A 15429-nucleotide genomic window follows, 5' to 3' on the forward strand; every position below is an offset into this window, starting at 1 on the left:
TTAAGAGATTTCACATAACAGATCTGGATTTTTGACTTCAGTTTGCAAAAATGGAAGATTTGGTAACACTGAAAGTGCATTCCCACAAGGCAAGGACTGCTGATGCCAACTTAATGTCAGCCCCGTTGGAGGAGTCACCCTCTTTAGAGAGAAGAGTCTTCCAGGTTCGCAGACCCCACAGCCCCTCTTTGCACCTGCATGGCCTGTGGAGCCTCTTGAGTTCTCAGCCCAAGCTCTATGTATGGTGTCTCCTTCCTTCCATTTTCCATCTGCCTCTCAGCGACACCACCACATTGCCTAGTCATCTTGGTGAGACATCTTCAAGTAACTTCTGACTCATTTCTTTCCTTCCTCCCCCACCTCCAGGCTAGTCCTGCCCAAATCCATGAGTCCTTCAAAATGACTGTCCTCCAGCTTTCTTCCTCTCAAGGCCCATTCAGTGAGACTGTTTACTCCTCAGTTATTAGACTAACTCCTGGTGGGGTTTGCTGAGTCTAGACTCTTCCCACTTCATCCACCCGATGTACTAGAGGCCTGATGAATCTTCCTGAGGGATTGTTGTTCTTATCTGCCTGTTTTGCTCAAAACCGTCAATGATTTTCTGCTTCCTACTGCCAGGACTGCAATTTCTAAGCACTTTGTAAGCTACTTGGAGAATATTGGTAGGGTACTTAGTATAATGGCTTGTTCCTCCCTTTATTTATAGAGAAGCATCTCCACATGAGACTGTAATTATTACCATTAACATTTGTTTAAGAGTTTACTATAGCCACAGCTTTCATTATTTCATCTGACCCACAGTGGATTTTATTACTTTGGCAGCAAAGGAGAGAGGCTGAAGAGGTACTTTTTTATGGGTCCAGCCCCCCCCCCCCCCCCCCCGTCACAAATTATGGGTAAACTGTCAAACCCTGGGAATTACCTTTTTAAATCTCTAAAAACATTTTTTTCCCCCCACATATCTTTTCATTAAATTAGTTTTAGGTGTACAAAACAATGTAGTGATTAGACATATACCTCACAAAGTGATAACCCCAATATTACCCATCTGACACTGTACATAGTTTAAAACATTCTTTTTATTTGGAAGTAATTTCAGCTTATACAAATTTTGCACACAAAAAGATACTCAAATAATTCCTATATGCCCTTCACCCATCTTTTCCAAATATTAATATTTTATGTAACCAGAATATAATTATCAAAATTAGGAAATTCATATTGATACAATAATATTAACTAATTAAATGACTTTATTCAAATACGAATTAATTTTTCACTACATACAATTTTTTTTAAAGATTTTATTGGGGAACGGGCACAGGACTTTATTGGGGAACAGTATGTACTTCCAGGATTTTTTCCAAGTCAAGTTGTTGTGCTTTCAATCGTAGTTGAGCTCCAGGTCCAGTTGCCATTGTTAGTTGCAGGGGGGCACAGCCCACCATCCCTTGCAGGAGTCAAACCAGCAACCTTGTGGTTGAGAGCCCACTGGCTCATGTGGGAATCTAACCAGCAGCCTTCCGCGTTAGGAGCATGGAGCTCCAACTGCCTGAGCCACCAGGCTGGCCCCTAATTACATTTTTTTACTAAATAATGGCCTTTCTCACATTAAAGTTCACCAGTTAAGTACAGAAACAGTCATTTACAGGGACTTCTCAAAACACTTCCCAGTAGAACATTAGCTATGTACTAGATCCCCTTAATCACCATCAAAACCCTATAGGTATAGATTGTCACACAACAGGACTGCCTAGGTGACTCAGTAAAGCTAGTGACCTATACACAGCCCTAATACTTTTCTATGCTTCACTGAGGATTCCCCATAGTGACTCTACAATCATAGAATTTTCAATCTGGAACAGCCTGAGACCTTTTGGTCCCTGATTCATGACAAGTTGGGTTCAAGTTATTTAGGGTTCATGGTTGAGATAATGCTGAGCACGGGGCAAGGCATCCATTATGCCTGGGCTGATTGAACAGACCTTATTCAAAATGTGTACATGGTGGTTCTTTTTCTCCAGTTGACGATGCTCAATTATCTACACTTTATGGTGAGAAGAACTCACAATTTATCGAGCCAGGTAGTGAAGCCAGACGGTGACAGACTGACTCAGGGAGCTGAAAAGCTGTCAGCCTCCGCATTTGCTCCCTGTCGGCTCTCATTTCTGAGCATGCCCTGTGATAGGTGCCAAACTTGAATCTTGTTCTGGATGCTCTTTTTCTACTTTTCTTTCTCTTTTCTTCCTCTACTTATTTCTTTCTCTTCCCATTTTTCTCTTTCTCCTTGCTTACTCTAAGATACGTACCTTTTCCTGGGTCTGTGAAAGAAAGTCAGGTTTGGGTTCCAAAGTGTTTTTCTGTTGGGCTCTGGATTTCCTAGGAAAGAGACGTTGGAGATAGAAATTGGAGACTGTTAACAGGAGGACTAATTAAGCTATTTGGTGATCATATAAATTATGCCTTTAGCAGAGTATCATGGTGTAAAAATTACTTCACTTACATGGAGCTCCCACACTAGAGTTCGCCCGTTGCCTGTGATTTATCTTATCTGCAACTGTTTAAGACTAATGTCTATCAAACTGTGCCCTCTGCTTCCTTTACTCACCAAGGATGGTAGAAATCTTCTCTCCTCTAAAGAAATAGATGCCGAAGACAGAGTGAGTATTGGGAGATTTTAATGTCACTGTGATCTAGCCTTTTTTTTTTTATATGGTTTGTCCATAAAACTAGAGTTAGCAATCAGCAGTTTTAGAGTTCCCTTCTCTCCTAACTAATTAAATACTCTTATATGATTCCTTGTCCATGGTCTGTGATTAATATGTTCTGAATTAGCTCATCTTCCTGTTGGGTACATTTTCTCTCCCCCTTTCCTCTCCCCTCCCTTTTCCCAGTTTAAAGAAGCTAGTTTGTCACTGATTGTTGGGTGTTATGGGATAAATTGTGCCTCCCCATACATATATTAAAGGCCTAACCCCTAGTACCTCAGAATCTGACTGTATTTGGAGAGACGGCCTTTAAAGAGGTGATTAAGTTAAAAATGAGGCTATTAGAATGGGCCCTAATCCAATCTGACTGGTGTCCTTGTGAGAAGAGGAGATTAGGACACAGAAGGACACCAGGGATGCGTACCACAGAGAAAAGGACATGTGAGGACACGTGAGAAGGTGGTCATCTGCCAGGCAAGGAGAGAGTCTTCAGGAGAAACCAAACCAGCTCACATCTGGATCTTGGACTTCCAGCATCCAAAACTATGAGAAAATAAATTTCTATTGTCTAAGCCATGTGACCTGTGGTATTTTGTTATGGCAGCTCTAGCAGACTAATATATTGGATAAGTCTCTTCTATAGGCGAGGCCTTATGCCCCTCCCCCATACTGAGCCCAGCACCAGTGCCCTGAGGGTATGAAACAGATAGCGGATGAGAATGTCCAGAGTAAAATGACTTCTAGAAAGTCATGTACCCCACACTCCATTATTGCATTTCCCTGTGCTGTGGACTCCCAGATTTAGGTTATGCTGTAAATTGTTGCTTGTAAGTGTCCAAATGTGGTGAATAAGCATGCCTAGCGGGGTTGGGGTGGTCCACATCACCAATCTCTTATCAAACAGAACAGAGTGGAAGGAAGATCAACTGGATGGGAGAGAAGGAACAAGAACCCTAACCAGTCTTCCAATCCTAGAACCTGGGATAACATTTAGCCTGCCAGCCATAGGTCCTGAAACTTGTCATCTGACCTTCCATTGCTCTACCACCTCTGCAACCATGAAAGCCACTTTTGCTTTTAAATGGACTTCTAAGAGCAAGCAGGTGTGGTGATGAAAATGGAGAAGGAAGAGGGCTTTAAAGGGTCCCACTCCCCACTTACGAGTTGAAGACAGACATAGTTATTATTATACACAATAAATCTCTGTCTCTCTCTGTTAAGCATTGTGTATGTCAGTTTCCTTTAAATTCCTTGAGTTATAAGACTGTGTTACTCTGGGAGAAAAGAGAGCATTGGGAAACACTACTTTACAGCCTCACTTTCCCAGCTGAGAATGTGATTTCTTTGCTTCACCATCAACTTGGCATTTGGGAGTCAAAAGGGTAGGAGGTAAGGGAATAGTAAGAAGGAAAAAGACTTGGTTACAAAAAAATGAAGTCTTACCAAACTTTTTTAATAAAATGGCATTGATCAGTGCCACCTATCTGCTAATTCAGAAACTCAAATTTTGTTTAAAAACTAGATGTAGGAGAGTTCAAGATGACTCCAAGTTTATAAGATTGGGGGCTGGTTAGGGTTGACTTTATTTTTTAGAGAAAGATAAAGTATACTTCTCTATACTTCAAGGGCCATGTGGGGACAGAGCCAGGAGTGCAGTTTCCAGGCTCCTGCCCTCACGTGGAAAGGGGCTCACTCGGGTAGTAAATGGCCGTCAACTGTGATTGGATGGCCATCAGCTGTGGCTAGTTGGCCATCAGCTGTAACCAGTGAGCCATTGGACTAGTATAACTGCTGTGGCTACGCTAGCAGCAAATGGGGGCTAGCAAGAAGATGGTGGCTGAACTAGCAAGCAGCAGAGTGTGGACTTCGGATTGCAGAGAGATGGATTGCAGTTAGCAAGTGAGGTTGGTTGGCAGAGACAAGTGGACGGCAGGTTGTGGATCGTGTGGCTCCTGCTTCCCGTGTCTCCAACCCAGCCTCCAGCGAGACTATAGTGGTATGACTCCCCTATCTGGGGCTCTGTAGGTGTTCCTTTTTGGCCTCACCATATCCTGCGTTCTTATGCGGGGAGCAGGAGCTGAGACCCCGCATGACACCCTGCATGACAGGCCATATCAGAGCCTTTAGGAGGAAATGCCCTTTGATAGTGTAAAATGCATGACAGGGTAGAAGTTGAGAGGTTAGGATTAAAGCTTAGGTGAGACATCTGCACACAGAGTTTGAAATTATTTCAGAAATACATTTTTCCCCGCCAATATTTCAGTTCTCTAATTTTTTTTGCATTGAATGTTGTTTAAAACCCAGAGGTTTGGAGATTTTGTGTGCTCTGCAGAGCGTTTTTTAAAAGCCGCAATGACCCTTGACCCCTATTGCAGTGTAACATTAAATGAATCGTCAGTGTTTCAAAAATGATGCACAAAGCAGGCAGCACAAGACCCCCTTATTCCACTCCACCTCGGGCACTGAACGTTGCCAAACAGCAGCGGGAAACTTCCTTCCTAGAATCACAGGCAGAGAAGAGACTTCACAAGGCCAGAGGGAGAGCCAAGTGCCCTGGGTTGAATCACTATTATACTGACATCTAAGTCTGTACAGGGTTTGCCTTAGCTTCCAAGTCTGATTTGGATCCATTTGGCTGGAGGCCTCTGTTTGGTGGCCCAAGGGGGAAAGATTCCAGGGGCTGTTCCTGTAAGTGGCAGCCCCCAGAGGCCTGGCTGGGTTTGTCCTGAAGACATAGCAGTAGGTACTGGGGTCCCTGTCAGCAGCTGGGTTTGGAATCACTTCTCTCACTCCCTGCTCTGTATCTTTATAATTGCCAAGCTGAACAGAAACTTTGGGAAGAAAAACCTGAATTCCTCACAGAATGTAGGCGTCCCCAGGATAGGGGAAGATGTGGCTATTTGACTGATTTCAATTACCTTGGTGTTTTGTTTTGTTTTGTAGCCTCTTATTCCTCCTCTGCTCCCAGTTTTACTCCATTCATCACCCCTTTGGGCATGTTGCCTTCTTTAAAAGAAGCAAAGGGGCGGTTCTGAGCTCCAGCTGTCTCGCCCAGGGTCTCTGAATACTGGAGCAAATGACTTTCTTAGGTGGGTGGGGATCTGTCCCCGCCCCGCTCATTGTGTTCCAGAGTTTCCTGTGCATTGCCTGTAACCCTTTACCAATCTGCCAGGCGCCTTTTAACACAAAAGGGAGGAGATGGGGGGAGGGAGGACTGAGGAAAAACATCCCTATAAATAGCCCTCTTGAACAAAATTGTTTTCCCAATACACAGTTGTTGTTAGGCCTTGATGCCCCGTAATCTACCTCCGCACTTCCCACCCCTGAACCCCCTCCAGCTCTTCTCAACTAGCCTGGAACTCCTGCTCAGTCACCTCTGAGACGGAGAAGTTGTAGGGGCACTTGATGGAAGCTAGGATCCCCACAGGCCCCTCACCAGCTCTGGGCTCACTGGCTGTGAGTTGACATGGGTGCCCTGCCTGCTTCTGCCGCTTAGTTGCCTGTCGACTTGCTTGGACAAATTACTTAGCTTCTTGGAGCCTCACTTACCCCACCTGTTATTAAATCAAGGTCAAAATACCTACCTTGTTGTTAGGATTAAATAAGATAAGGAAAACGCCTAGCACTTTGCCTGTACTCGGGTGGGTGCTCAATACATAAATGAGAGTATTTTTTATTTTCTTACCCAGCAATGCTTCTGTTTCCTCTATCATTATCCAATTTCTTGGGGTCCTTTTTTCCATTTCCCCATCGTGGTCCCTTGTCCCTTATAAAATACATTTATAAGACTGTAAACTTATTTTATTTTCATCTATTTATTTCTGTTATTCCCAGTTCCAACATGGTTTGAGATGATATATGTCACGCAGGGTGTCATGCAGGGTCTCAGCTCCCACTCCCCACACAAGAACATAAGATATGGTGAGGCCAAAAAGGAACACCCATGGAGCCATAGGTAGGGGAGTCATACCACTATAGTCTCACTAGGCTGGATTCACACGACGTGCGACCTGCTATGTGCTTTTCTGCCAACCGACCGACTCTCCTTTACTCCTCAACGTAGCCGCGGCAATTATATTACTGGCCAGTGGCTCAATGGTTACAGCTGACGGCCAACTAGCCACAGCTGACGGCCATCTACTACCTGAGCCAGCACCCCTCCACGTGAGGCCGAGAGCCTGGAAACTGCTCTCTGGGGCTCTGTCCCCACAATATACTTTTTATTTAAGTGCTTGGAACCTGGAAAACTTCAGAAAGGGTAAGTTTGCCGCTTGTGAAATAGTTTCCTAACACAGAAGATAGATTGCTTTTGGTGAGCTATTTAAGGAAGCGGTTCTGATTGCGGCTCACACTTTTCTTACATCCTTGGTGTCCCCAGACCTGTTTTTATTCCTATCTTTAAAAAAAAAAAAATTTTTTTATTGGGGAGTATTGTTGTCATGCAGGGTGTCAGGTGGGGTCTCTGGTCCCGCTCCCCACATAAGAACGCAGGATATGGTGAGGCCAAAAAGGAACACCCACAGAGCCATAGGTAGGGGAGTCAAACCACTATAGTCTCGCTGACGGCTGGGTTGGAGATACAGGAAACAGGAGCCACAGGATCCGCAACCCACTGTCCTAGCTGCAATCCGCGCTTGCCAGCCACCATCTTCTTGCTAGCCCTCCATTTTCTGCTAGTGTAGCCACAGCAGTTATATTAGTGGCCAATGGCTCACTGGTTACAGCTGACGGCCAACTAGCCACAGCTGATGGCCATCCAATCACAGTTGATGGCCATTTACTACCTGAGTGAGCACCTTTCCACGTGAGGCCGAGAGCCTGGAAACTGCACTCCTGGCTTTGTCCCCACAATTGTGTTTTTTCCAGGACCCCTCAGCTCCAAGACATGTTATTGTCCTTCAATCGAGTTGTGGAGGGCACAGCCCACCATCTCATGTGGGAATTAAACCGGCAACCTTATTGTTGAGAACTCACACTCTCTCCAACTGAGCCATCTGTCTGCCCCACTGGCAACTTAGCTGCAGCTCATTGTTTTCAATCTAGTTGTGGAGGGTGCAGCTCACTGACCCATGTGGGAATCAAACCAGCAACCCTGTTGTTAAGAGCTCGTGCTCTAACCAACTGAGCCACCCGGCCACCCTTTATTCTTATCTTGAGAACACTGTATGCAGAAATTAGTTTGAAGACAGGAATTACATTAATAATAGGTTACAGATATGTTACCCTCAGTATATAATTGTGCCCTTAAAATTGTGAACATTTTTAAGTTGGATAATATAGACCTGTTGTTTTTCATAATACCTGTTGGATATATGTTTCCAAGTTTGTGGGGGTTAGTGGTGATGGGGAAATGGTGCTATTAATAGTTTGTAATAAAAATTGCACTTGGAAAATCTTAACTATGTGTCAGGGAACATTCTGCCTTTTTCAATCCTCAATACACAAATATTTAGTTCTCCATATTGATCCTTAAAACAGCTAGTCAAATGCAAACAAATCTCATTTACTTGTGCACTTTTTCAAAGTAAGTGTGTGTGTGTGTGTGTGTGTGTGTGTGTGTTTGTATCTATCATCTATCTATCTCACACTGAATCGATTTCATGGGAAGTGCTCTCTGATTTCCTGGAACTTGATTATTTAAAGCAGCCACAGGATTTTGCTCTAATTCTAGGTATTTAGAAGAACTGCTTCAATTGTGTGTCTGCCTAGGGATGTTTAAAACCTTTCAAAGTAACATGTGTATGCCTGGCTTTACTCTTAAAAAGGATCCTCCCTAAGCCCCTGCATTTCTCAGACAGTCCTGGTTTCAAACATTCTGTCCTACTATTAAGCCAATGCACGTGTCCTGATTTTTGCTTTAGAAAATATGGCCGATGTTATGAGTTGAATGTATCCCCCTAAAATTCATATGTTGAAATTCTAACCCCCAGTATTTCAGAATGTGAAATTCTTGGAAATAGGGTATTTGTGATGTAATTGGTTAAGATGTGGTCAAACTGGAGTAAGATGAGTCCCTGATGAATAAGACGTGTCCTTATAAAAGGTAGAGTTTTGGTCACAGACATGCACACAGGGAGAATGTCATGTGATGATAAAGGCAGCGTTTGGAGTGAGGCTTCTATAAGCTAAGGAATGCCAAGGATTGTCAAGAAACCACCAGAAACTAGGGGAGAGGTGTGGAACAGATCCATTCTCACAACCCTTAGAAGGAACCAACCCTGCCAACACCTTGATTTTGACTTCCAGCATCCAGGATTGTGAGAGAATTAATTTCTGTTGTTTTAGCCACCCAGATTGTGGTACATAGTTTATTATGGCAGTCGTAGCAAACTAATACAGCCAACACAGTTAAGGAGCAGAGTTAACCCTCAGTCCTGCATTGGAACATGTTACTCTAATGATCAAATTAGTAACAGTTTAAGTAATCTCAGAAGAAATCTCTGGGTGGAGCTCCAGGAAATAAAATCTGTATCTCTACCTGGCATTGGCATTAATAATGCTCATTTCAGCAAGGAGCTCCAATAGAGGTCAAGGAGAATAGTTACAAAAACAGCCAGGGATTCACCTGAATGTAGAGGATGGTGTGCTGTGCGGGATGGGGGGACTCCTTTTCACAACACTTCAATGTTTTGAAGGCCTATTCTTGGGATGCCAGAGAAAGGAAGCTCTGTAGCCGCTCTGCAGCTTTCCTGAGTGGGCCTCTCTGGCCCTGGTCCCTTGCTCCTTCATCCCCTTCCACACCTCTGCAAGGGCTTCCATGGAGAAGTTATATCCCTTCCATATCCCAGGAACTAAAGGCTAGAGTTTTCTTTTTCTTTTTTTTTTTTTTTTAGGTATTTTATTCTTTTTGTTGCAATTGCAAAAGGAATTGTTTTTTATATTTCTTTTTCTGAGATTTCATTGTTAATATATAGGAATGCAATGGACTTTTGTACGTTGATTTTGTAGCCAGCAACTTTACTGTATTTGTTGATTGTTTCTAATAGCTTTTTGGTGGTCTTTAGGGTTTTCTATATATAGTATCATGTCATCTGCAAAGAGTGATAATTTAACTTCTTCATTCCCAATTTGGATGCCTTTTATTTCTTTCTCTTGCCTGATTGCTCTGGGAAGGACTTCCATCACTATGTTGAAAAGCAGAGGTGATAGGGAACAGCCCTGTCATGTTCCTGAACATAAAGCAAAGGGCTTCAGTTTTTCACCATTAATTATGAAATTAGCTGAGGGTTTGTCATATATGGCCTTTATTATGTTAAGGTATTTTCCTTCTATACCTATTTTATTAAGTGTTTTAATCATAAATGGATGTTGTATCTTGTCAAATGCTTTTTCTGCATCAATTGATATAATCATATGATTTTTGTGCTTTATTTTGTTTATGTGATGTATCACATTGATGGATTTGCGGATGTTGAACCATCCTTGTGCCCCTGGGATGAACTCCACTTGGTCGTGATGAATAATCTTTTTAATGCATTGTTGTATTCGATTTGCTAGAATTTTGTTTAGGATTTTTGCGTCTGTATTCATCAGAGATATTGGTCTATAGTTTTCTTTTTTTGTGTTGTCCTTACCCGGTTTTGGTATTAGTGTAATGTTGGCCTCATAAAATGAGTCAGGGAGTACTGTCTCTTCTTCAATTTTTTGGAAGAGTTTGAGCAGGATTGGTATTAGATCCTCTTTGAAAGTTTGGTAAAATTCACTAGTGAAGCCATCTGGTCCAGGACTTTTGCTTTTGTGAAGGTTTTGGATGACTGATTCAATTTCGTTACTTGTGATTGGTCTGTTTAGATTTTCCAGTTCTTCATGGTTCAGCCTTGGAAGGCTATATGTTTCTCAGAACTTGTCCATTTCTTCTAGGTTATTGAATTTGGTGGCATATAGTCCTTCATAGTATTCTTGGATGATCCTTTGTATTTCTGTGGTTTCCGTGATATCTTCCCCTTTTTCATTTCTGATTTTGTAAATTAGTGTCTTCTCTCTTTTTATCTTAGCACTTCATCCTAAAACATCAGACTATACATTTTTTTTCTAGTGTACATGGAACATTCTCAAGGATAGACCATATATTGGGACATAAAATCAGCCTCAGCAAATTTAAGAAGATTGAAATCATACCAAGCATATTCTCTGATCACAAGGCTTTGAAATTGGATATCAACTGAAAAAAGAAAGCAGGAAAATACACAAATACATGGAGATTAAACAACATACTTTTAAAGAACAACCTGGTCAAAGTAGAAATTAGAGGAGAGGTCAAAAGATACATAGAAACAAATGACAATGAAAATACATCCTACCAAAATTTTTTGGATGCAGTGAAAGCAGTTTTAAGAGGGAAATTTATCTCATTACAGGCCTATCTCAAGAAACAATAAAAATCCTAGATAAATAACCTCACGTTACACCTTAAAGAACTAGAAAAAGAAGAACAAATGAAACCCAAGGTCAACAGAAGAAAGGAAATAACAAAAATCAGAGCAGAGCTAAATGAAATAGAGAACAAAAAGACAACAGAAAAAATTAAAGTGACAAAGAGCTGGTTCTTTGAAAAGATTAACAAAAAATTTTTTTTTCTTAATAGGACTTTATTGGGGAACAGTGTGTACTTCCAGGACTTTTCCAAGTCAAGTTGTTGTCCTTTCAATCTTTGTGGAGGGCGCAGCTCAGCTCCAGGTCTAGTTGCCGTTGTTAGTTGCAGGGGGCACAGCTCACCATCCCTTGAGGGAGTTGAGGAGTGGAACCAGCAGCCCTGTGGTTGAGAGCCCACGCGCCAACCAACTGAGCCATCTGGTCATCTGGGAGCTCAGTGGCAGCTCATTGACTTTATTCTAGTTTCAGAGGGCACAGCTCGCTGACCCATGTGGGAATCGAACTGGCAGTCCTGTTGCCCAGAGTTTGCGCTCTAACCAACTGAGCTACCCCTCCGCCCCAAGGCTAGAGTTTTTAAGAGAGTCTGTAAAGTCTGACTATTTAAACTCAAATTTATTGTGTGTCTTCTATATGCCAGACACTGGGTTTGGTGCTGAGGACACTAAGTGAGAAAGTCAGCATCTCCATGCCCTCGTGGAGAGCCAGGTACACTGGCAATTGTCATATCATGAGGTAAATGGCATGCTGAGAGCATTGAAGTCGGAGTGCCTGATTGCCTGGCAAAGTCAGAGAGGGCATCTTAGAGGAGGTGACCACGGTGGAAATTTGAAGCATGACTAATTGCTCCTGCAGATAATAAGGAGAAGACTTTCTGGACAGCAAGAAGAGCGTTTCTAGAGACACAGAAATGTGTCTTGTTCAGGGAATGGAAAGCAAGAGACAGTGTTGGATGTGGGAGAGATTGGTGGCATGTCTAGTGTGTGCTAGTCCAGAGTTGATCCTGTAGTGGGGAACCATGGGAGAATTTTGAGCAGGGAGTCTGTGAAGTGTCAGCTAAGTCTGGCAGTGATGTGGGGTCAGGGGAGGGACAGAGGGAGGCTACAAAACCAGAGGAAGGGCACTGACAGTTCTCCTTACCTTCTACTCTAAGTGAGAGGTGGAAATGCATCCTGTTGAATGCCTAACTTCTGGAGTTAAACTCGTTGGGGTCAGAATCTGGCCCTGTCATGTACGTTAGTCCCACAGTTAATTTGTTGTGAAGCCTAAATATGAAATCAGAGGGTCTAGTAAGGTAATTTAATTTATCTGCATGAATACTATATTTTGCATGGAAAATAAGCCATCGTAGATTCTAGGAACTGTGGAGCTATAAGTTTAACCTCTATCCCTAGGAATTATTTGTAAGACCATCATCACAAAGTTGATTTGCATACTTCTTAAATTGTATGTAATATATTGGCCTTACAGGAATTTGGCTTGAATTATTAAAATGCCCAGAACAGGCAGCCCAGTAATCGTTAACATTTGAGATGTGGGTTTGCCATCTAGTGGGCATCTTGGAGTGTGTATGCATCACAGACACATACAGCGCGCATACACACCCACACAGTTTCCATCAATGGCTCTTAATCTTTCTCCCCCATCCTCAACACTTAAAGGTCAAAAGGTATTTTGGACACATCGTTATTTGTAAAACTGTCTTAGTTTATATGTGTTAGGGGTATGAGAATGCTTTATGATGTGTGTGCTTGCACACACAGTCAGGAATAGCATCACGTGGAGGGCTCTTTCAAACTACGTGTACTCCTCCACGTGTGTTTTCTTGCTCCCGTTTGAGAATTACTGTTCTAGAAAAGAAGGTAGAAAGATATATTGCCACCATGAAGGCACAGTGCCTGCTCCCTAGTAGACACTCAGTAAATATTTGTTTCTTACCTCTTCTTCTCCCTTACCCTCTCCCATAAAAGCTGAATTCCAAATTACCGTTCAGCAGTTCAATGTGTGTTTGGTGTGTGAAGCATTACTTCATGTGAAGCAAGTCGTTGGCTCAGCACGTACAAAGATGAATAAAACCTAGCTCCTGTCATTAATAAGATGCTTACAGCAGAGAAACTTAGAGCTTTGTAACTAATTCCAGCAGTATGTATCACCAATGTTCATTTGGGATAGATTTTTTTGGAAATTAGAATTTGTTTTTCTTTGAGAAATAACGTGACAATAATGTTAGCTCTCCCAGAATAAGAAGAAAGATCCTTGTGGTAAGGGATGAAATGAACATCAGGAGAAGCTTGATTTATATTTGAATGGGTGGAGACTTAGAAGAGGATATAGGCCCAGAAAGGGAAGGGAGGGAGGTAGAGAAAAGGAGATGAGAGTCCATGTGAGAGCTGTTTTGTGGAGGTTTGAAGAGAAGGACCGAGATTTGGGAGCAGCTACCTACCATATGGGATAAGATACTGAGAGAGGGTCAGGGATAGGAGGTTTTAAAAGGTTTTGTTATGTATTATGAGTGGAACCCCCTTTAGTGTTTTCATGACACTGCAGTAAGATTTAAACTGCCTCTGTTATTTTTGGATGTGGGTTTAGTGTTTCTTTGGAAAATAGACCGTGTGGAGACAGGCTGTGGAATTGGCTTAGCTTTCTTTATGTGGAAAATATAAACGTTCAGACCATAAAACTTAAAAAATAGATACATTATGTTTTCCTCATAGACTTTAAAACCCAAATTAACCAAAACTAAAATAACATTGTATAAGGAATACCTATTATAAAAGTAATACACTTGGTTAAAAAATTCATAAGGTATAGAATGGTGTTAAATGGAAAAAGAAAAAAGTTTCCTGCTTCATTCCTTAACCATCTCTTTCACCTCCTTGTTTTACCACCCATAGGTAAAACCTGTGAGAGTTCGTTTTTAATTCTTTTGGTGGTTAGTACTGTAATAATAAACTCTATGTTTACACCACTGTTTCTTGATTTATCTAGAGTCGTGCATCCTATTAATGAAGGGAACATGTTCTGAGAAAGTTAGCTGATTTCATCATTGTGCGAACATCATAGAGCACACTTACACAAAGCTATTGGGATAGCTTGCCACACACCTTGGCTGTATGTATAGCTCCTAGTCTACAAGCCTGTACAGCATGTTACTGTACTGAATACTGCAGGCAATTGTAACACAGTGGTAAGTATTTGTGTATCTAAACATATCTAATCATAGAAAAGGTACAGTAAAAATATGGTATAAAAGATAAAAAATGGTACACCTATATAGGTACCTGTGTAAGGCACTTGCCATGCGTGGAGCTTGCAGGACTGGAAGTAGCTCTGGGTAAATCAGTGAGTGGAGAGTGAATGTGAAGGCCTACTGTACACTACTGTAGACTTTGTAAACACTGTACACTCAGGCTACACTAAATTTATAAAACAATTTGAGACTAAATCAAGCACAGGAGAAAAGAATGCAATCAAGAGATGAGGTAAACACAGGGCAGCCGGTTAGCTCAGTTGGTTAGAACGCAGTGTTCTAACAACAAGGTCGCCCATTAGATCCCTACATGGGCCACTGCGAGCTGCACCCTCCACAACTAGATTGAAACAACTAGACTTGGAACTGATGGGAAAAACACACTTGAAAAAAAGAAAAAAGAAAAAAGAGATGAGGTAAACATGAGATGTGTGAGACTGCTGCAAACAGTAAAACACAGCATACTGTTTTACAGTAAACATTTTTTTTAATAAGTAGAAAGAGTACACTCTAACATAATGATAAAATGTGTAGTAAAGACATAAACCAGTAACATAGTCATTTATTACCATTATCAAGTATTATTTACTGTACATAATTGTACGTGCTGTACTTTCATACGACTGGCAGGGCCGTCAATTTGTTTACACCAGTATCACCACAAACACATGAGTAATGCGTTGAGCTACGATCTTAAACTAGCTACGACGTCACTAGGCAATAGAAATTTTTCAGCTCCATTCTAATTTATAGGACCACCATCATTTGTATATGTGGTCCATTGTTGACCAAAGTGTCGTTATGTGATGCATGACTATTTTATTCGGTGTCTGTTGACCCCATTCTATGAATGATGAGAAATACAGCTCACTGAGACTATACATTTTTTCCCGCTTCATGTGCTTTGTTAATTATATTATTTTCCATTTTTCTCTTAGTTATTATTATAAGTTTAAATACTATATTTAAACTTTGAATTCTTTGTTGATCTTTCTTACTGACTTGTAATTTTTTTACATCAGGGAATTTCATCCCATTTCTGTAATGTGAATTATAAATATTTCCTCCAAACTTATTTGTCTTTTGACTTTTTATATGCTT

This window comes from Rhinolophus sinicus, chromosome 17 (genome assembly GCF_057876585.1).
Source record: "Rhinolophus sinicus isolate RSI-liver-muscle chromosome 17, RSI-T2T, whole genome shotgun sequence".
Classification (NCBI taxonomy): domain Eukaryota; kingdom Metazoa; phylum Chordata; class Mammalia; order Chiroptera; family Rhinolophidae; genus Rhinolophus; species Rhinolophus sinicus.